Consider the following 22,529-nt stretch of genomic DNA (forward strand, 5'->3'; position numbering starts at 1 on the left):
GTAAATAAGCTAACATTTGTAAAGTATTTGAACAACACTTGGCATGACGCGTTTTCTAAGAACTTAGCAAAATATCATTACATTAAATTGATGGATTTATTAAGACAAGGCAAAGCTTTGAAGTCACTGATTTTGGTCTTGGGGCCATCGCTTACGTTGTGAGTATCTCTCTCCTTACCTGTGGTCTTCTGAGATCTTCCCCACATAATCATTTCATTCTCACATGTCAACGAATTTTCTAAAGTACAAGTACTTAATGACTTAAATTATGAATTCCTTAATCATAAGTGTGCTTGCTTTTTCTTTTTTTTCTTTTAGAAAGAGAGAGAGAGAGAGAGAGAGAAAGCGAGAGTAGGAGCAGGGCAGAGGGAGAGGTAGAGAGACAGTCCTGAGCAGATTCCCCTGCTGAGTTAGAAGCCCAGCTAGTGGCTTGATCCCATGACCCTGAGATCATGACCCAAGCCAAAATCAAGAATTGGACACTTAGCCAACTGAGCCACCCAGGTGCCCCCAGTGTGCTGGCTTTTTGATGATAGATAATAAAAATGGCTCTCTAACCTGGCTCCACATCAAACACATCTGGAAAGTCTTTTAAAAACCTAAGATTCCTGGGGCACCTGGGTGGCTCAGTGGTTGAGCTTCTGCCTTTGGCTCAGGTCTTGATCCCACAGTCCTGGGATGGAGCCCCGGATCAGGCTCCCTGCAGGGAGCCTTCCTCTCCCTCTGCCTATGTCTCTGCCTTTGTGTCTCTCATAAACAAATAAATAAAATCTAATTAAAAAAAATAAAAACCTAAGATTCCTAATGCACAGCTTAAGAAACTCCTAAAAATAAAACCTAAGCATCATTTGGAAATAAGGTTTCAACAGGATTCTGACACAGATGGTTTCACTAACAGTATTTGGGGACCCCTCCCTACAGATTAAAAAGACTTCACAAAGAAGTCTTTGCACAAAGAAGTGCAAAGGGGAGGACCTGGAGAAGAGATTGTGGGGACTGTGATTAGTCTATACTCATAAAGGTGGTGTTTTTCTTTTTCAATCTGTCATCCTTTTCAAATTTCACCACACCATCATCAGAATTGCCTGGGACCCCAATAGCCCTTTAGAGGCCTTCTGTAAATCTCCCAAGTACAAGGGTGTTGTTGCCAACCCCTCTTTTACTCTTATCATTTTCAAGAGCAATGGAAAATCTTCAGTCTATTATTCTTCCTCTTTAATATCTATCCTGCAGACACTTCTCTTCACGGGAACCAGCCAGGCTTTGTACATACACAAGTTTCTGCAGCTTTCCTTTCTATATCTTGTAATATTCTTCTAGGTCTTGGTTCATGCCCCATTAGTTATTCCAATTAAGAAAGAGTATATAACATGCATAACTTTAACTTCTTCCACTGCATCTTTTTCTATTTAGTTCATGTGATTAGCATATGAAATATAAAAGTCAAATTTTGAAAGTGCTTTGAGATCACTGAGCAAAAGCAGACTTTGTTTCTTGGATATTTTAGTTCATTAACATTATAGAGAATGGAGAGTGTGCTAAGGCCTAAAGAAATTGTGATTGTGAGCAGTGGGAATGGTGGTAATGACACTGACGGCTATTACCTCCATCATCCTTGTTATGACCTCCTGGCTGTGCAGCTGTAGTTGAAGCAGCTTCAAAGGAGTGAGTTATTAGCATTCAGATGAGAAACCATAGGGTCTCACTGGATATTTAAGGCCACGATAAAGAAAATGAAATGGAGGACTAATGACTTGGAAAAAAAATCAAGTGACAGATATGACTATAAAGGGAGAGTGTAGGGCATACATTTAATAGATCAGAACAATATTAGCCAGGGTATAAAAGTATGGTAGCCCAACATCCAAGAATAATTCAAATAAATATTTGTTTTCCATAAGCTGCATAAAACTAAAAAAATAAACATTGGCCAATAATGTGAAATAACAACACATTTTGTAAAGAACTCTCTAGGAATAGGAAAACAAACACTTTTTTTTTTTTTTTTTAGTCAAAAGTATTAGAGAAAGAAAATCAATGCTTAAAAGGTCAATTCCATTTAATTTTTTTTCTCATAGTCTTTAGTAATATATAATAAGTGTTTAGTATCAGGAATATTTTTTTTTTTTTAACAAAAGTCGCACCTATTTACTTCTACTCTCCGATTTCATCACCATTGAAGGTTAGTTTTGAGTTAGAAAGTATATCTTAATAGTATGTCTAGGTAAGTTAAAAACTCAAATAATATTCTTTAAAATCAAAGATTCATGATAACATGACCCTGTAAACAGCCTACTTCCATATCTTTGCTTCAATTGTTTGTCCCCCAAAATGATTTATCTCTTTTACAAAAATAACAAATTTTAAATAGCAAGTTTGCAATTGTGGATTCTTAAAATATCTTCTTGAAATGGTTATATTCATATTATTTCCTCACTGGAGTAATGCCCTATATATGGATTAACATCCCTAGACAAGTAAGATTGGTTAATAATATTTTGCACAACTGAAGTGTTATGAGAAAAAGGTCCTTAAAAATGTGTTTTTCTTTTCCCTGAGCTTTGTCTTTTTATGAAATCAGAGTGAGTCATCATTCATATTGGCCAGGAATGCCCAGCCTTTGTTCTTTAGGGTAAAATTTCATTTGTCCTGCTATAGTATAAATAAATAATCTGAATCAGTGATTTTTGGCATGAAAATAAGAAGATGTTGAAAAATATACATTTGTTTCACATATTAGGAGAGAGGTTTGGCAGCACCAAGTATTGTTATATTTATTAAACACATTATTTATAGGATCTAGTTTTTACAAGGGCACATCAATCTTTAGATTACCATAAAAACTTGCTCTAGAGGTGCATGGGTGGCTCAGTCATTAAGCATCCAACTCTTGATTTTGACTCAGGTCATGATATCAGGTGGTGAGATCAAGCCTCAAGCCAGGTATGGAGCCCACTTGGGATTCTCTCTCTTTTTCCCACGTTCACATGCTCAAGCGCTCTCTCTAAAAAGCAAAATTAAACTGCTCTAAATTTCATGAAATGTATAACTAATGATTGACAGATTTTTTTAGTTGATATAGTCTTTTGTCAATAAATAACTTTTAAAATTTTACCCAAGTTTTCAGAATTCCGGTTTCCAGAATTTATTTTCTACCTCAGTAACTAGATTTAAAGAAAATGATGTATTGAAGTTTAAATAAAGTATTATCATGACCTATGGAAAAACAAATACATAATAATCTCTTTGCATGGAACAATGCTGTAGAAAATAATATAGAATTATATTCAAATAAATCCTAATATATTTAAGTGTATATTTATCTTAACACGAAGTTTTAGTCTGGGATAGACAAAATCATTCTTTTAGTATATTTGTCTATGATTTGATTATATGTAAGTGATAAATCACTAAATCCTACTCCTGAAACCAATACTTATATGTTAACTAACGAGAAGTTAAATAAAAATTTGAAAAGAAAAAAAAAGAAGAGCAGGTCTTGACCTACAAAGGATTAGTATTATTACAGTTCCTAAGTTAGTATTTGAAAACAGAGATTAAAGTAAATGCAGTGGTTTCTTAAACTTTATTGAATTCTAGACTTTCTTTGAGTTTAAATTAAAAGAAAACCAATCTTATTTTATAGCCAGGTAGAGAAATTTTCATCTATATGACATCAAATGTTTTGATAAACATAGAATAAAATGAAGGTACAGTGAAAAAGTAATTGTCACTGAGCAAATAGATGTTAATTTTCTCATTCACACAAGAAATATTTTTAATTGCCTACAAACTTGAGCAAGACAATGCAGATTCAAACAAGACCAGAGCAGGAATTCATATTTTAATGGGGGGAGACAGACAATAAACAAAATAAACACAAATATATTAAGAGCTATAGGGAAAGACACTTGGGTGGCTCAGTTGGTTAAGCATTTGCCTTCGGCTCAGGTCATGATCCTGGAGTCCTGGGATTGAGCCCCATATCAGGCTCCCGCTCAGTGGAGAGTCTACTTTTCCCTCTCCCTGTACCCCTCCCCCCTGCTCATGCTCTTTCTCTCTCTCTTAAATAAATAAATAAATAAATAAATAAATAAATAAATAAAGTCTTTTAAAAACTATGGTTTAGCACCGTTCAAAGAGAGTATGGAGGAAATCTAGTATCCTGCAAGACACCGTAAACACAGTGTTAGCAAGATGTAACTAGTGGTGTCGTAGGAATGATAGAAATTGGCTTTATTTTTCTATTTGAGGTTCTGGAATATTTTTTGGCTATTCTAACCATATCGGTTTTTGTTAGTTGTTGTAGCAAAAGTTTTAACAAAGTAGGCTTATCTGGAAAAGCTGGCCAAAAAAAAAAAAAAAAAAATTAAATGCCATGATTATAGGGCAGCTAATTCATCAGTAGATTTAAGAAAAGTGTAATATCTCATTGGAATAATGTATTTTTGGGCTGGGGCTAACATTTCATTTAGCTGTTTAGCATGCTGCTTAGTTTAAGGAATTATTTCAGGGGTTTATTTTTTAAATGATTTAATGATCACAAAAGTGAAACATGTTGAATGTAATAACTTGAAAGAAATACAAAGAATAAAAATCTGTAATCTTCCACCCCCCCCCAAAAAAAAACACTAAAAAAAGAACTATAGTGAAGAAAAAACAAGAGGTTATGAAATGGTGTTTCTGAGTAACTAAAATTGAGTTGTCAGAAAATACCTTTCTAACGGGAAGTTATTTAAGGTGAGACTTGAATTACAGTAAGAGATTATCCTAGAAAGATTGAGGGAAAGGGAATTCCCAGCTGAGGACCTAATATGGGAATGATATATTCCAGAAACCAACTGGAGATTGAACTGAAGGAGGATCAGGAAAGAAATGGCCAGTGAGAAAAGAGGAAAATCAAGAGAGGAAAGTGTTTCTATAACAAGAAGTCTTCTCTTGTGCCAAATGCTCATGAGAAGTCCAGCGAGATAAGGACAATCAAATGATCATTGAATGTGATAAAACATTGGTTGTTGCTAACCTAACGTAGCACAGTTTCAGAGGACCAAGGGGTGAAGGCCAATTGAAATTGGCTGAGGAAAGAAAGGAATGGAGAAGAAATGGAGATAGCAACTTTAGTCAACAATTTAGCAGGAGCCAGAGGAAGAAGCCAAGAAAGCATGTTTATATTAGTAGGAATAATTAGGTCAGAGGGATAAATGGATGAAAAGAAGGACTATTTCAGGAAGTAAGTTTTAGAGTGGGAAAGGCATGAGCTGGAGAGCATGCCCCCAAGTTTTGGCTTTGGCAGAAGCACGTTCATCTCTTACAATGAAGGTGTGAGGAAATGGGTGCATAGAAAGTGGTTTGCATCTTGGAATGCAGATTAGCAGTTTAAGGAGATGTGAAAATCATGACATAGTCTCATTTTGAAGAGTAGGAAACCAGCACATATTAAAATATAAAGATAGCCAACCATTATTGACTATCCAGTAAAAATTTGTGGTCATGAGTTCAAATTGGAATCAGTCAGCAGAAGTGGATGATTTTCTCTAGACTTGTTCAGTTGTCAATGTGAAATAAGAAATAGTGGGATAACTAGAGTTAGAGTTTTTTGAGGGGAAGTAATACGGAAGAAAAAAGGAGCAATATAGTTACATCTTTTAAAGTACATAGAATGCTATAACATGAAATATCAGCTAAATAAGGAATAAAGAGCAATCAGGAAGAATGAACAAGAATAAAGATTGATGATTTAGAGAACTTGGTAGGATCCAAGCACAGCTGGAGTGGGAAAGAGAGAACAAAGGGCAGTAAGGTTAAAGAACTGAATACAGAAAAATTGGAGGAGCAGCACAGGTGTCAGTGGTAATGAGATCAAAGATACACCTGGGGGAGTGACTAGCTATTGTAAGATGGGGAAAAGGATGCTGAAGACGAGGAAGGTCAAGGAACTATGAAGCCACGTAAAGGATGAGTTTTTCACAAGGAAATTGAAGTCACCAATAAAAATGATGGATACCGGAGTAGAGACTTCACATATGGAAGTCTTCTATGAGCAAAGGGAAGGGACCAGGAATTTAGGAAGTGAGCTACAGGAAAGGTGAGTGCTGAGTGAAGTAGATGATTGTTGAATCATTGCATTGTACACCTAAAGCTAATATAACACTGTATGTTAATTATTCTTCAGTATACAAGGTGGTATAGTCTGATATGAACTGCAAAGCTGTGTGAAAGCTTCAAGGATGGAGGAGAAGTTATACAAAGCATAAAGAGAACAGAGACACCAACTTCACTATCAGACCCCAAGGGGTTATCTGTATTGATGTCCAAATTATTCTCTTCAATTTTTAGGTAAGTGGTCTTGTGGACAACACAATATTTGTTTCATCGATGAATTATATCTATAAATGGATAGGATTCATTAGAGTTTAACACTTTTGTTTAATTTTTCTTCTATTATATGAAGATATTTAACCTTATCCACATTACTCTAGAGAATAATTAGCTATTACACATAAAGTATTTTAAATTATAATACATTCACTTTCATTATTCATTTTAAGATTTTCCTCGACTGAAATAAACTTTGACATCTTTGCACTGGAGGAGGATGAGAAATTGTGATATAATGACTAGAAATAGAAGATTAGGAAGAAGCTAGTTCCCATAGGTAATAAGATTGTATGCTTACATTTTCATTTTCCCTCTCCAACTGTAAATATAACAATTTAACACTAAAAAACCAACCCTGCTTTTGGCCATGTGAAACTAATAATGCAAAATAATCAGTATATCTGGGGTACAATTTACAGAAACAACTTATGACACATGGTTCTTCCAGTTCTTTTGACAAATGTATGGCTCTGTTGACACCCTATGATAGATCTATTTCTATCTGTCTTTTTTTATATTGTATCTCATAAGAAGGATAAGCAGAAAACATATTATACAACACAACTGTTTGTTTTCTCATTTCGCGTTCATGATTACTTGAGTCACAAATGACATATGATCCAAACCAGTAACACATGTCTGTGCCTGACAGAGGACATTTTTCATCTTTCCAGTCTGGGTTACATCTTCAGCAGCCGGTGTTATGAATCTAAGTGAAGTGAAACAGGATTCTCAGGTTCACTTCTCAGGTATGACATACTTCAGTGTTTCATGGAACCAGAAATGAAAGCAAAATATTTTTTTTCTATTTTATTTTTAGTAAGCCTTTAGCTTCCTTCGAGATTCTATAAACTTGGCTAAATCATTTTAATGTAGTGTTTCTTCTTTTGGCCAGCAGCTGGCTACCTGGCCCATCTTTCCTGTCCTTTGCCCCGTCCCTTTTCTCTGCACACCTTTGATTCTATTGGATCACAGAGGTGTGGGAGCAATCCCTATACATCAAATGATTGTTCATACCTTCACACCTTTCCTGATGCTTGGAACACTTTTAGCTTCTTCAGCCACTTGAAACATTTCCACACATCCTTCAGCACTCAGGTGAAGCATCACCTTCTTCTTCTTCTTCTTCTTTTTTTTTTTTTTTAAGATTTTGTTTATTTATTCATAGAGACAGACAGAGGGGCAGAGACGCAGACAGAGGGAGAAACAGGCTCCATGCCCGGCTCTCCAGGATCAAACCCCAGGCTGCAGGAGGCGCTAAACCACTACGCCACCGGGGCTGCCCAAGCATCACCTTCTTTATGAAGGCTTTTCGATCACCTATCTCACAGTTAGTCATTCCCTCTCCTTTCTATGTGCAGTTGAACATATATCAGTTACTGTCAGGGTGGCCATATGATGTATTGTCCAAACCAGGGCACTTTTAAGGGTACAAGAGGGCATTGTTAATAATTACACTGGGCATGGATGACCATCCTGGCCAACTAGGGTATGTGGTTGCCCTAATTATAGCACTTATGGCACTGTATGGTGCAACCATCATCCTCCTGCAATGAGAATGTGAAGGCAAGCCTATTTTGTACCTTATGTAATGGCTAGTGGTATTTAAATACTTAGTGGATATCTACTGCTTTTTTAAAAAGATTTTATTTACTTATTCATGAGAGACACAGAGAAAGAGGCAGAGACATAGGCAGAGGGAGAAGCAGGCTCCCTGCTGGGAAACTGATGGGGGACTCAACCCCAGGAACCCAGGATCACATCCTGAGCCGAAGGCAGATGCTCAACCACTGAGCTGCCCAGGCATCCTAATATCTACTGCTTTACCATTACCTTTCTTCTAGTAAAAGTTTCCCTAGGGAATCATCCTACCCCACTCTTTGGCTGCTACAAATTCCCATGCCTGTTATTTGGATGGAGCTGAATCCACCCCTACTTTGCCCCTTGTGGGAAGAGACATGACTTGGATTCCACTGGTCAAAGCATCACAAGTCACAGGCTAGTCCCCATCAGTCAGCAATTCGCACAGATCTGTACATGGTGATCTAGAGCCAGTTTGGGGGATTTTTTTTTCAAGCTGGGAGAAGAGGAAGTTCAATGTCCACTTTTGTTGTTTTGCTGCCAGAAGAAGCTTCCCCTCCAAGAAGAGCCACTCATGAGAATGAAATAAATGTAGGAGAAAACAGACCTGGATCTTCCAAGAAACCACTGGAGCTTTTTTTTCTCCAGTGTTGCCTGATGCTAGGTGGTTTCACCTTGTATTTTTGAGCTACATGAGCCCATACATTCCTTTTTTTGCTGAAGTCAGTTTGAGCTGTTTCTACCTTTTGCAGAAAGGTAGTTTTTTTTCCTGACCACTGCGATCTGGGCTATAGAAGGTACTCCGTAAGTCTCAGTTGAATGAGTTGAGAGGATGGATAGATGGTTCCTGGTGGGCATTCTCAGGTCTGTGAATGACCACAGGTAACACTCCCACCTGCAGCTCCCTAGACCTGTGGCCAAATTACGTGGTCTTTAGGAGTGCTCTACCCAGTGGTGCTTTCTTCGGGGAGAGCTCTGGCAGCAGTCATCACTGGCTCTCATTTTTGTTTCTTGTTCCGTTTTATAGGCATTTTTGCCATCAGTGACTTGATAGTAATTTTGGGGACAGCTGGTGAAGTAAAAGGAGGTGTTACTTCCAGCTATTGTTTATAACAGTAACCAGAAGTTTGAAATATACTAACAACACGAAAACCATCTTGCCCTAATCCTTGTCTCGTCCCTTCTTTTACCAAGACAAAGGGGCTTTGTCTAAGCACCTACACACTTCAGACTGCCACTTTGGTCTGATTTGCCATATGAACACTGCTTTCACATGTCCTCTAATCTAAGAAGACTTAAATAAAAATATAGAGGAAAAAAAATACTTTAGGGGTCACAAATACCAAAGCCTATGAAACATTTTGTAGTAGGGAGGGCATGGGTAGTGTCATAATCATTATGTAAACAGCCCCTGCCCCGGGTGAAAACTCACCAAGGGTTCCCCACACTGTCCAGCACCATAATGAACACAATTTAATTTACTTATTGGTTGGTCAACTCATTCTGGATTCTGGGGGAAATAAGTTACCTGACAAAATTTGACTTCAGAATCTAGATTTTACTTATTTATTTTTAAAGATTTATTTACTTATTTTAGAGAAAGAGAGAAGGGAGGAGTGATAGCAAGGGGAGGGACACAGGGAGAGGGAGACAGCGAGAGGAAGAGAGAGAGAGAGAGAGAGAGAGAGAGAGAGAGAGAGAAGCAGACTTTCTGCTGAGCAGGGAGCCTGATGCTGGGCTCAATCTCATGACCCTGAGATCACAATCTGAGCTGAAACCAAGAGTCAGACACTTAACCCACTGAGCCACCCATGCACCCTGAGAATCCAGATTTTAAATTTTCTGAGGGCTAGAAGTGAGTGGAGCATAAGGAAAGCCATTTTAATGAAACAAGTATAAACATCTACTTGGGGGCAGCCTGGGTGGCCCAGTGGTTTAGCGCTGCTTCAGCCCAGGGTGTGATCCTGGAAACCCAGGATCAAGTCCCATGTCGGGCTCCTTGCATGGAGCCTGCTTCTCCTTCTGCCTGTGTCTCTGCCTCTCTCTCTCTCTCTCTGTGTGTGTCTCTCATGAATAAATAAATAAAATCTTAAAAAAAAATCTACTTGGAATAAATTATATATGGGGGTTGTTGGAAAAAAATTCACTTCTAGGGGCATCTGGCTCAGATGGTTGGGTGTCTGCCTTTGGCTCAGGTCATGATCCTGGAGTATTGGGATCAAGCCTCACTTGGGGCTCCCTGCTCAGCAGGGTAGCCTGACTCTCCCTCTGCTCCTCACCCTGCCTTCTGCTCCTCACACAGCTCATGCTCACTTGCTGTTGCTCTCTCTCTCTTTCTAAATAAATAAATAAATAAATAAAGTCTTTTTTTAAAAAAATCCACTTCTATTCCTCTAAACTAAGCAATAAATAGTGTTAACATTAATACATATACTGACAGGTTAACATCATCCCACACAACTCTCAGTTACTAGCATACTTGGTTCTAATGACTCATTTAGGCATCAGATGCTCTCACAGTGATGATTGTGACACAGAAACCCTGGGGCTACATTTCAGAGGTCCAAAGGATACTTTCTTCCTTTTCCTCTATGGCTTTGGCTACATGGCTTGCATTATTTCATGGGGGTATTCATCCTCCATGCCCCAAATCTGTTTTCCACACTGCTGGGTAGATTTTTTTAGCATCCCAAATTAGATCATATCTTTTCTTATCTTGAAACTCTTCAATGGATTTTTCACTCACTAAGAATAAAATCCAAACTCCTTGGCATATTCTATAATGCCTTGTCTGCATGGTCCCTCTGTATTCAATTCATATCATTCATGTCTTTACTCACTAAACTACAGCCAGAGCCTTCTTCCAAAGGCTTACATATACTGTGTTCATTTCAGCCACAGGGACTTTGCACATACTGTTTCCTCTTCCTGGAAGGTTGTTTTCTCTCTCTCTCTCTCTCTCTCCAACTACCCCCTCCACTTTTTCTTGCTTTACAGTCCATTTTGCATTTGGTAATTGCACATTTGTGTATTCCTTTATTTATTGCCTCTTCTTACTGGAGTGTAAGTTCTAGGAAAGCAGCTTGGGACCTGATCTGCTTTATTTACCACTCTGTTCATCAGCATATAGAAGGTACTTGATAAATATTTGTTGAAATATGATAGAATAAACTCACACTGATGGCACAAAGTCCATACCACTTAGCTCAGACACACCTTCCCCATTCCAGCGACCATTAAGTGGCCCCCAAGGAGCATGACCCTCTCTTCACCAGTTCTGGGTACAGATTTGCCTCAAAGAGGCTTTTAAAGATCATAAATATTAGAGCTAAAAGGTACACTGCAGATACTAGTTCACAGACAGAAAATTTTGAGTTTTATAAATCTGAAGTGACTTACCTTAGGAGGCATCATTTCTCTATTCCTCTATATTCCCTGATGAAATAATTTTCCTGAAATACTCCTGGCCTCTTCCCTGTTGAAGGTAGAGTGAGTTGGAGGATTTTGAGTTTGGGAGAGAAAATAGGTAGGCAGTTTCAGGCCCTCAGGCTCTCTCACTAAGGGATCTATCACAGGACCTACACATTTTGCACTGCTCCTTCTCCCAGGTTTTCAGGGTCAGGCTCTGCCTCCTGGGGAGGCCTGCAGGTATCTACTTGTGCTTCTGACTGGGGATAGAGGGCCAGGTTTCTCTAATTTTGGGTTCAATATTTTCAGGGCCAAAGTGCTTGCACATTTAAGCCCTCTTCTCAAATCTAGCTTTTATTAGTTTAAAAAGAAATATATTTTTTATTCCTCTACCTATTTTCATTCATTCATAACCGGTAAGTTTAGCTCCTTTGTATCTCAACACCAAAGCTCTACAGTTGGTCACTATCAAAGTTAAGGACTAGAATTCTAATCTTCCCAAGCTTCAGCTCTGATTTCCAATGGGTAGTGCACATACCTCAGCTAATTCCAGTTCAGCCACCCCTAGACTGTCTCTGCTACCATCAGCAGCCCCCTGACCCATGCTACAGGAGCAAGACTATCCTCTTATTTATGTGTTCTCCATGCTAATTTTGGTTAAAGACACTTTTATAATGATTTCACCATGAACCCGGTTTGAGGCTAATGAAATATATATTTATGGAGCCAACTTAATAAAAAAAATTGGGTAATAATCAGATTAATGAGATAAACATAAATAAATCATTATGAGTTAGGTTATAAAAACATTTTTTATTATAAACATGTTTATTTTAAAAAAACATGTTTATTTTTACTTTTTCTCAAATTATTTTGTCAATTCTCTAATTTTTTTGTTTTATGTAACACTGCTTCAAGTGGCCCTTTAAGGTTACTATCATTTCACTCTTGACATGTCTCTGGATATGAGATTAGGATATTAACTCTCTTCTGGTTGATGCTTATTTCAGTTAATTGTTACTAATGAGAGAATTGTATACTGCTTTATTATTGTTATAACGTAATACTTATAGTATTTCTAATGGACAAACAGGTGGACCTTTTCCATGTTCAAGTGAAATATAAAAAAAGTGTCGGTTATGATTATGACCTTACTTGTTGAAACACATTCCTCCCCTAGTCGTTCCAGAAATAGAGAGGAAAAGAAAATCACTTATAGTGAAAGAGCAAAAGAAACACACCTCTTTACTGAAAATCCTTAATCATTCTCTACTGTCCCAACATAAGCAAAGAGCAAAAGAAATAATAATAAAAGTAAAATAAAACTTAAAGAGCAAATAAACAAAAGGGTCTGCTATGTGGTTATGCTTTTCTTCTGTAGTGGTGTTCAGGAGGGTAAAACCATTTCACATCATGCATTTGGAGGAGCAATGGGTTAATGGATGTTCTCACCTAAGTATCTCCTCCCTTTCCATTAGAAGGCTGATCTAAACTTTTTCTGTGTCTAGGTGGTATATGTTCTCCTCAGTTTGGAAGCTGTGTGCTGTATTTCAGAGATCCTTGTGTTTTTGACATAGCTAGAGATAGACTTTTGATCTCTTATATTTTTGTTTCTTCTTATTTTTATGAATCAGCCAACAATTTCTACAAAAGAACACCCTCTGCATGTACAAATACAAATGTACTGCTAGATCTTGAAGATATTTGGAAAAAATAGTTTCTGTGTTTTAGTTTCTATTAGCTCAAAGCTTATTATTGGGTTGGAAATAAACAGATGTGCCTTGATAATCCTTTTGTTGATTTTTAATGCCACAATACTATTTCCTTAAGTAAGCCTTAACTCCTGTTTAGACCATTGTCTCCCGTGACTTGCCCTCTATTGGCTGGAGTATAGGGTAAACTAATGACAGAAACCTCAAGACAGAGGGACTTGAACCTGATAGAAGTGTATTTCTCGTTCCTGCAATAGTCTGGAGGTGGGAAGGCTGGCGTAGTGGCCCTACTCCACAAAACCATTCAGGGACTCAGGTCCCTTTCATCTTATGCTTCTACCATCTCCTAGAGGGGTGTCCTCATTTTTATGTTAAAAGACTGATTGATGCCACATAGGTTTCACCTTCAGAAAATACAGTATAAGTCTACGGTATGCAATTTCAGTTTTTATAAGTGTCATAGACATAACAACATTTACCAATAACAAGTTATTTTTTCCTTATGGGCACACAGAGGGTTATACTTCTTCACTATTTGTAGTTAGGCACAGCCATGTGACTAGTTTTGATCAAGCAATAGGAGCCAAAGTGGTGTGGGTCACTTGTGGGCTGCAATTTTCATTGCTGGTACTTGTTTCTCCAGCCTTGGCTCCCCTTTCCACGATGACCATGAAATGCAGGTTGATGTGGAGGTGCTGGGATAAAGAAACCCGCAGGCATCCCGAATGAATGTGAAGAAGTTCTCACGCTTTCAGGGGATTTTAGAGAGCAAGGCATACACTCTTTGTACTGTTTATTCCACAACATAACCTGTCCTGCAGTGGCTAGTACAACTGATGAAGCAGACGTTGTACATTCTTTCTGCCAGCATTTTATCAGTGAGAACAGTCACATGGATAATCCTGGTTCAAGGGCTAGCTGGGCTGTTTATACTCCGTTACCATGGAAACAAAGGACCAGAAGAGCTGGCTCAAGGGCGGGGTGGGGCCTCCTTTCCTCGTCTCACACTCCAGCGCTGTACAGGCTTGGAATGCCCCCCTCCTTCTTCTCAGTCTTGCACATCCCACACATCCTCCAAGGCACAGCCTTCTGCAAATTCATAATTCTGATTCCTCTCTCTTTTAAATTCTGATGGCTGAGGGTTATAACCTTTTATTATGTAATGTTTTCATTTAAAAATGGTCATGGACTACTTCCCTACCCTCAGGCATTGTCCTAGATACTGGGTGAATAATGGCGACATAATCTCCAACTTCCAGAGCATGAAGCTTCCACCTGCCTATCACTGTGCCCTACTCAAACTATATGGTTAATAAATGACAATATGATAGCATGCGATTAATATTAAGTGGCAGAGCCTACTGACAGTAGAAGGGGGAAAATCCCAAGGTAGATTGTAGGATGCATGAAAACATTGATCATGCCTGTCTCAAATTTTGCCTTGTCTCCAGTGCGGATCACTGGGGCTGGAACAATGTAATATGTTTCCGTTTTTTTCATGGCCCCTGTGGCCTGACGGGCATCTTGAAGGCTCTTGGGCTGTAAGGTTGGGCCAGTGCATAGGGTAGGACCAAATTTTGAGAAGTCAGTCACAGATTCTTGAGTCATTTGCTAGGAAATGAGAATCATAAGCTATTTTTTTAAGGAGGCTGTAAGAAGACTAAGCTGGTTTTCTGAATTGATTTGGGTATAAATATTGTCTATGGCCATACCACCATAAATGCACTCACTCTTGTCTAAATATAAATATTAAAATAAAAAAAGATAACTAAGTGAAGGCTATGGTGATGAAAACCTACTTTGGAATGGCAGTGGTGGATGTCCATATAAAAGAGCAAATATAAAGGACATGTCAAAGCGACGATCAATAGGAATTGGTAATATGTAATATAAGGTTAAGGGAAAAAATGAATTTGAAAAGAATATTTGAAGGTTCCAGCCTGAAATTCTGGAATGAGCGTCGTACCATTAAAGAGATAAATGTTACAAAAGGAACTTGTGATAAGTTTAATTTGAGGCATGTTGTATTTGCTGTGGCAGGAGGCAGTCTTTGTGGGGATGTTGAACAGGCTGCTGAGGCCTGGAGAGCAGGTGTTGTCAGTAATGAAGATATAGCCTTGGGAGCCACATTCTGTGGACATGTAAGATCTGAACAGACATCTGCTCAGATTTTATCTTTTCCAGCTTATGTTAAGGTAAACAAGACCATACTCAATACAATTGTCAAGTGGGCCTTGTCCTCTTGTAGACTCTTCCTCCATCAGTAGAGCCCCTGGACCTTCTGTACATGCCCATGTATAATCAAAGAGAGGAAGATGCCAGATCATTTAAACAAAAAGGATAGAGGATGGATGGAGAGATAAAGAGTGGTACAAGGAATGCATCCCTGAAAAAAAGGCAGAGCTGGGAGGTGCCAAGGTCCAGGGCACAGGCACATAGGCAACTTCTATAGAGCTAAAGAGGTGAAAGATATGATTGTGTGTGTGTGTGTGTGTGTGTGTGTGTGCCAAATGCATATATATTCAGAAAAGATCAGCATATATATGTCTCCACCAACCCTGCCACTTAGCCATATTTCAAACCACTTACCTCCATTTATTCAATAAAAATTTCAGGCCATGTATGTGGACATAAGAAAGAACCAGGCAGACATGGTTTCTGCCCTCACAGGACCTATATATTAAAGGTGATAGAGAAGTTGAATACTTATTAATTGATTAATTTACTAAAATCGTGTTAAGTCATAAGGAGAGAGCTATGTGCTCTTAAATTCTATTACCTTTTCCTCCTCAAAGTAAGAAGGGTAAATAGAGCTGTACAAAAGCAAGAGTATTTTGGGTCAGCTAATACTATGAAAATAGTTCATTTGGGAAAACACTAGCCTGGTGGCCTGGAGAGGATGGCCTGACTGTGGACACACAGAGTCATTCCTACCTCACATGCCATCTATATCCCAGCACCATGTACAAAAGGTGAACTCACTGAGAGGAGAAGTCTACCTTCAGCTTTGGAGGCCTAGAAATATCTATTCAGCATTCTCCCCACTTGCTTCCAATTTCAGTCTATAGGTCTATCTTTGGGCTCAAGAAACTAGGGATTTAAGGATGGTGGAAAGATGATACACATGGGCTATCAAGATGAGAACAATAATATTGGAGGTTTAGGGTAAGAGCAAAAGAACCATAGATGTGTACATTTTTAATTTATATATATTTTTTGTCTACCTGTTGGATCACAGATTTGTTGGGTAATAGGGTCTGTATTGGTATTGCTATCTGGAACCACTAAAGAGCCTAGTTCCACAGATTCTTGAGTAGAGAAGCCACTGTCCCCAGAGATCCCTGTTTTCCTCAAGTTACGGCTATGGGACTGGGGACTGTCCTATTGGATAAGTCCTTCTAAGGGCAATTTTATCTCTAGGGAGAGTTCATTGCCATATGTTCTTCAGCATAGAGTTCACTGTCTTCCTTGGATCTGCCCCCACCTTTATTCCCCCAAACAATGGCACCTCAGAAAGTCTAATTGCTACTTTGAGTGGTCAGGACATCTGACACTGGTCTTCAGAAAGGAGGACATTGGGCACAGTGGGTAGAGGAGCCAGGTCTTGGAAGAATTTTTGGAGAAATAGATTCCATCTGGATTCTTATTTAGGAATGTCTTTATAAAACAAGAGGGAAGGAAAAGTGTCTCCATTTTTAACCATGTGGGAGTATATGTGTGGGAACAAAGAAAGACAGACTTTCAGGGATACAGATCAAAGAATTTTGTTTCATACTTGCCCAAGTTAATATGTATATGTCTTGAAGTGAAGACTCATACAAGGTATCCAGGGAAACTTTTAGTAATAACGCATAACATAGTTAAGAAATTCTAAAGAATTTAAAATTGTAAAAACTTGATTATTCAGTGTAAAAATTAGTATTCATTTAAGCAAAGTTATTATCCTTCTTATCTAATTATAATTTAGTTAGGAAACATCCCGCATAACTCGCAATGTAAAGATAATTTATTTTTTACAAAATGTGTCATGTGTAATTCCTCACTTCAACAGCACGCAGTACAGTAGGGGAGATGAAAAAAAAAAAAAAAAACACGTACCAGTAGCTTTAAGAGAGATTCAAATAGTGGTGAGGGACTTCAGAGAACTGGTTTGAGTCGGAGGTAGCTGGGGAAGATATCTTGGAGCAAGTAGCATTTAAAATGGGATTGAAAGTACAGACACATTTCAGTGTGCCAGTGGATGACTGCTGGCATTCCAGGTGGTAAGAATATGTGTTAAAATCATGGAGCCACAATTAAGCAAAACCGAGTAATTCAGTTTAACAAAAACACAGGGCACAATATGATAAGAGTGTGGACTAACCTGATAAAAGCTTGGAAGACCCTGACTTACAGGGTTCAGGAATGTGGACTTCGGTGAAGGAGCCTGGGATTCTACTGAGCAGAGTAGTAAAATGATGTAGTACATTATGAAGGTAAATGTAATAACAAGCTGGGATAAATCACCAGAAGGAGAGAGATGAAGAGTAAAGGGGAAAAGCACTGTGATGAGATTTCTGTTTGTGGTGGTGATTTAGGATGGATTAGACTTGATGTATAGTCCAAAGGGAAGACCAGGGCAGAGAGGAAAATTGAAGGTAAAAATGAGAGTCTCAAATTATGGATGGGAATGTTAAGACCACAAATGTCAGGGTCAGCTACCCTATTGCTACCTTCTCTGAGACCTCAAATAGGGGAAAAAGAAGAAATGTGAAGATCATGTGAGGGGGTACAGATGAAGGTGCTAACATCTGAAAGTGAGGATTTCCTAGCATCGTTCCGTACTTTCTGTATCACCTGCCAAATACAGGAGAAGTGTGAATAAGAAGTTTTAATTCTGACTTGGCTTTCACATAAACCTGTGAATTTCAGTCCAATGTGGCTCCACCTTAGGACATAGACATTTTAAGCCATATAAAACTCCTTTGCTTCTTATGTTTTCAAGGAGAAAAGCCTCTTGTTAAAATAAAAAGCATGGCTCATCTGCTATGATAACAGTTTCAATAATTCTATAGGCCCCAGCTTGGAAAGAACTGTCATAGACACTGCAGATTTCTACCTATCTATCACTCCTCTAGTTTCACAAGGATTTTGTGAGGATAAATAAAACAAGATAGTACATATAAAAATATTTTTTCTATAAAAAGTTGTTATGAGAACATTTATAGGTCTATAAAAAAGTGCTATGTGGATATGATGACATATCGAAACAATCTAGAATTATTTTGTTCTTTTTAATTTATATTCAACTTTCTTACAAAAAGAATTTAAAGCATTTTTTCATGGTTTATCATTTTGGAGCTTTCTATATATGTTGATGAAGGGAGTAGTGGGAAAGAAAATGCTTTAGACCAAGCACAGTGCACTGGGAATAATGGTGTCTGCCAAACAGTTCACTTTTTTTTTTTTTTTTTTGTGCCAAAACCTGGAATTGAACCAAAAACAGTTCACTTTTGATGTGCACACAATCATAGCATTAGATGGCCAGGCTATCTGGGGCTTGTCCAGACAATAAACTGCAATCACTGTCTTCTGAGACAGTATAATTCCAGAACTTATCCTTTGAGGTGGGTCACCTAAATGACATGTTCCTACCCAAGGCTTTGAGAAAGATGCTTTCTGGCCACTTTGTCTATCCATCCAGTATCCATTGGCTGCTACTTATGCTCCCAGATCTGCCATCTGAAATTTTAGAGGGAGAAATGGGGGAATTGGGAAGTGGTCATTTTTTCAAATAATGAGTCTTACCACTCGCTCCTATCACACCCTCATTTCACATAATAAGTTAGCCCACTGGGCAAAAACAACAAAAATATATCTAGCATTGTTTGCTATTCTTGGCCACATGTAAGTACTTCTTTTCCCCCAGAGTTATGGGCTAGTAGTTATAGACTTGTTTTCTGGTTTTCAGGACTCTTGAATATGTTCACTAGTTTGTTATGACAATAAGACTTCCTAAAACCCTGAATGAGTGTGGTCTGAGTGGTTTATATTAAATCTTCTGTCATCAGCTCAAGAATTAAGTTCTGTTACTGAGAAATTATGAAATTTCTATGTACATACTTAGAAAAAATTGTATATATTCTTAGCTTCTTCTACAAAATAAAGGTAATGTTAACTTCCTTGTACGATCATTGTAGGAAAATGACTGTAGAGACTTACTTAGTACAGTAACCTGGAGTAGAGGAAGCACTCATCAAATGCCCTAGTAGCAGATTGAGAAGGGAAGATATGAAATGCCCTTATTGTCATATTTATAAATCAGTTATTTTGGAGTTTTCTTAGTGCCACCTGATTAAATGGTCATTCTAGGATTCTCTTCCTCTCACCTGATCACTTAACTATAGGGATGATCTAAGTTCTAGGAGGTTTACATACAGCTCTGGCATGGAGGGCTAAATACCCAGTCCCATGGTTAATGATCACTAGATCTGTCCAGTCTGCTTTAGAGTGGGGCATATAATCTCCAGTGCTTTCTGGCTGTCTACATCTGTGGTTGCAAGTTATATAAGTTTAGATATATAGATAGATATAAATAAATATCATGTTATATATTTTATTTTATATAATATTATGTTATATTACATATTCTATTATATATAGTTTATAAATAATAATAAATCATCACAGATGATTTTAATGATGAAGTAGGTTTAGGAACCACAAGTAGAGTAAATTGCCATTCAGGCAAGGCAAGCCTATGGCAGCAAATTAATTGGTGTTATTTGAGGAGAGCATCAGATAATCAACATTGCTCCCACCCCTCCAGATTGCTCTATTCCCATTCTCTATTCCCCAGCTCTGAAGAAGTCTTGAAAACCAGCAGATTGCAAGTGGAGTAGTTATGAAAATCATCAGCCTAGAAGCCACTGGCAGGGGCAGAACAGGTTTAGAACTTTCAGAGAACTCCATCCACAGAGAATTATCGCTATTTATCAGTCTGCAATTGTGCCACCCTCCTCCAAATATATATATTTAAGTCCTAACTCCCAGTCCCTCTGAATGTGACCTTACTTGAAAATAGAATTATTGCAATGAATTAAGTTAAAACAAAGTCATATCAAATTAGGGTGGGACTTAAATCCAGTGACTGATGTCCTTGAAAAAAGAGGGAATTTTGGACACAGAGATAAAAGACACAGAGATAAGCAGTTTATGTGATAATGGAGAGAGACTGTAATGATATAGCTGTAAGCCAAGGAACATCAAGGATTGCATCAATCACCAGATGCTAGGAAGATGCAATGAATGATTCTTTTCCAGAGACTTCAGAGGTATCAAAGACCTTCCAACACCTTGAGTTTGAACTTAATCCTCCGGAATTGTGAGAGAATCAATTTCTGTTGTTTGAAGCCAGGAAGTTTGTGATAATTTGTTACAGCAGCCTTAAGAAACCAACGCAGGTGGTGATGTTAATCTAACAAACCAGAGACTGAACAAAAACTAAAAAAGGAAGATTTGGGGAAAGAGATGTCTATAGGGGCTTTGCAATGCTTCAACATATTTCCAGGAATTTTGGAAGGCAGATGCTTGTATAAGGCATGCTACCAAATAAGCAGCAATAGCCAAACTGTGGTGTGGCTATCAGGGGGTGGATTTACAGAGTTGCCACATTATATTATCTAAAACAACCAGTTTTCAACAAAAATGCAAAAGCAATACAAAGAAACAGGAAATTAGTCATAGGAAAGAAGCTCAAAAGTAGCAAGAGAAAAACAAGTCAAAATGTACAAAGGATGTTCAAAAAAGTTAACTGGCTTTTATCAGAAATCATGAAGCCCAGAAGGCAGTGTGTTGACTTAGGCAAAGTGTTAAAGGAAAAGATGGCCAACCTCTAATTCTATATCTAGCAAAAGTATCCATCAATAAATGAAGAAGAGGGCAGCCCTGGTGGCCCAGTGGTTTAGCACCTGCCTTTGGCCTGGGGTGTGATCCTGGAGACCCGGGATCAAGTTCCACATCGGGCTCCCTGTGGAGGCCGAGAAAAATTAAGGCCATCCCACCTAAAGTTTAGCATTAGCACAAGTACAGCCATCTTAGGCCCCTGTGAATAAGAGCTGAACTTTATGGGAAAAACTGCAGAATGTCCTCAATGTCCTTAGCAGGGAATCCCATATCAGAAAGACAACAGAGCCCACGCCCATGGTAGAAAGTCCCATATTAGAATGAGAACAGAGCTCAATGCCCTTGAAAGCCCCATATCAGAATGTAAACAGAACTTGAGAAATTCCTCCAGCCCTTCTGAAAATCCCCTAGACCAGCCTATAAAAAACCCAGCTGTAACCCACTTCAGGGTCCAAGTCCCTGCTCTACTGTGTCGGGTATACTTGGACCCAAGCTCGAGCTTGCTAATAAGCCCTCGAGCACTTGCATCGGTATTGGCTCCTTGGTGGTTTCTCGGATTCGCAATCTTGGGCACAACACTCCCTGCATAGAGCCTGCTTCTCCCTCTGCCTGTGTCTCTGCCTCTCTTTCTCTCTCTGTCATAAATAAATAATTAAAATCTTTAAAAAAATAATAAATGAAGAAATTAAGCCATATTCAAACAAAAATTGAGAGAATTTGTCATGCCCTATAAGACATGCCCTATAAGAAATACTAACATGAATCCTTCAAGATGATGATAAAAGACAGTAAGCAGTCACAAAACCACACAAAGATAAAGAGCACGGGTAAATGTATCAACATAGGTAAATATGAAAGACAGTATAAATGTATTTTTTCTTTATAATTTTTATTCTATATGATTTAAAAGATAATTGCATAATAAAGCAAGAGTTATAAAACTGTGATGGTAGGCTTACATTGTATAGAGATGTAATTTGATTGGCAATAATAGCACAAAGAAGGAGGGAGGTAGCAGGCCTTTAGTTAGCCTGATGCGATCCCCCAAAAAAGATGTAACTATGTTGGAGAAAAATTGTTGTATACTATTGAAATTAGTTGACGTTAATCCTAATAACATAGTCTTTAAATTAAGATGTTAATTATAATCTCCATGGTAGCCACTTAGCAAAAATCTTTATGAAAGTATAAGAAACAAGAGATTTTAAATGGCACTCTATAAAATATTCAGTACAAAAAAATCAGTAATAGAATACAGGGACAAAAGAGAGATAACACGTGGAGGAAGCAAATAGAAAATGGCAGATTTAATCCTACATTATCAGTAATTATAATAATCACAAATGTATTTAACATCCATTCAGAAGGTGGAGATTGGAAAATGGATTAAAGAAAACAGTCCTAACATATACTGTCTACAAAAGATACTTTGCATTTAAAGCAAAATGGTTGAAAGCTAAAAAGATGTAAAAAAATATAACAAGAAAAAGCAACCATAGGGCAACTGAAGTTGCTCTCATGCAAAATAGTCTTTAAAACAAATAAAAAATGTTACTGGAGATAAAC

Source organism: Canis lupus, chromosome 8 (assembly GCF_003254725.2).
Source record: "Canis lupus dingo isolate Sandy chromosome 8, ASM325472v2, whole genome shotgun sequence".
Classification (NCBI taxonomy): domain Eukaryota; kingdom Metazoa; phylum Chordata; class Mammalia; order Carnivora; family Canidae; genus Canis; species Canis lupus.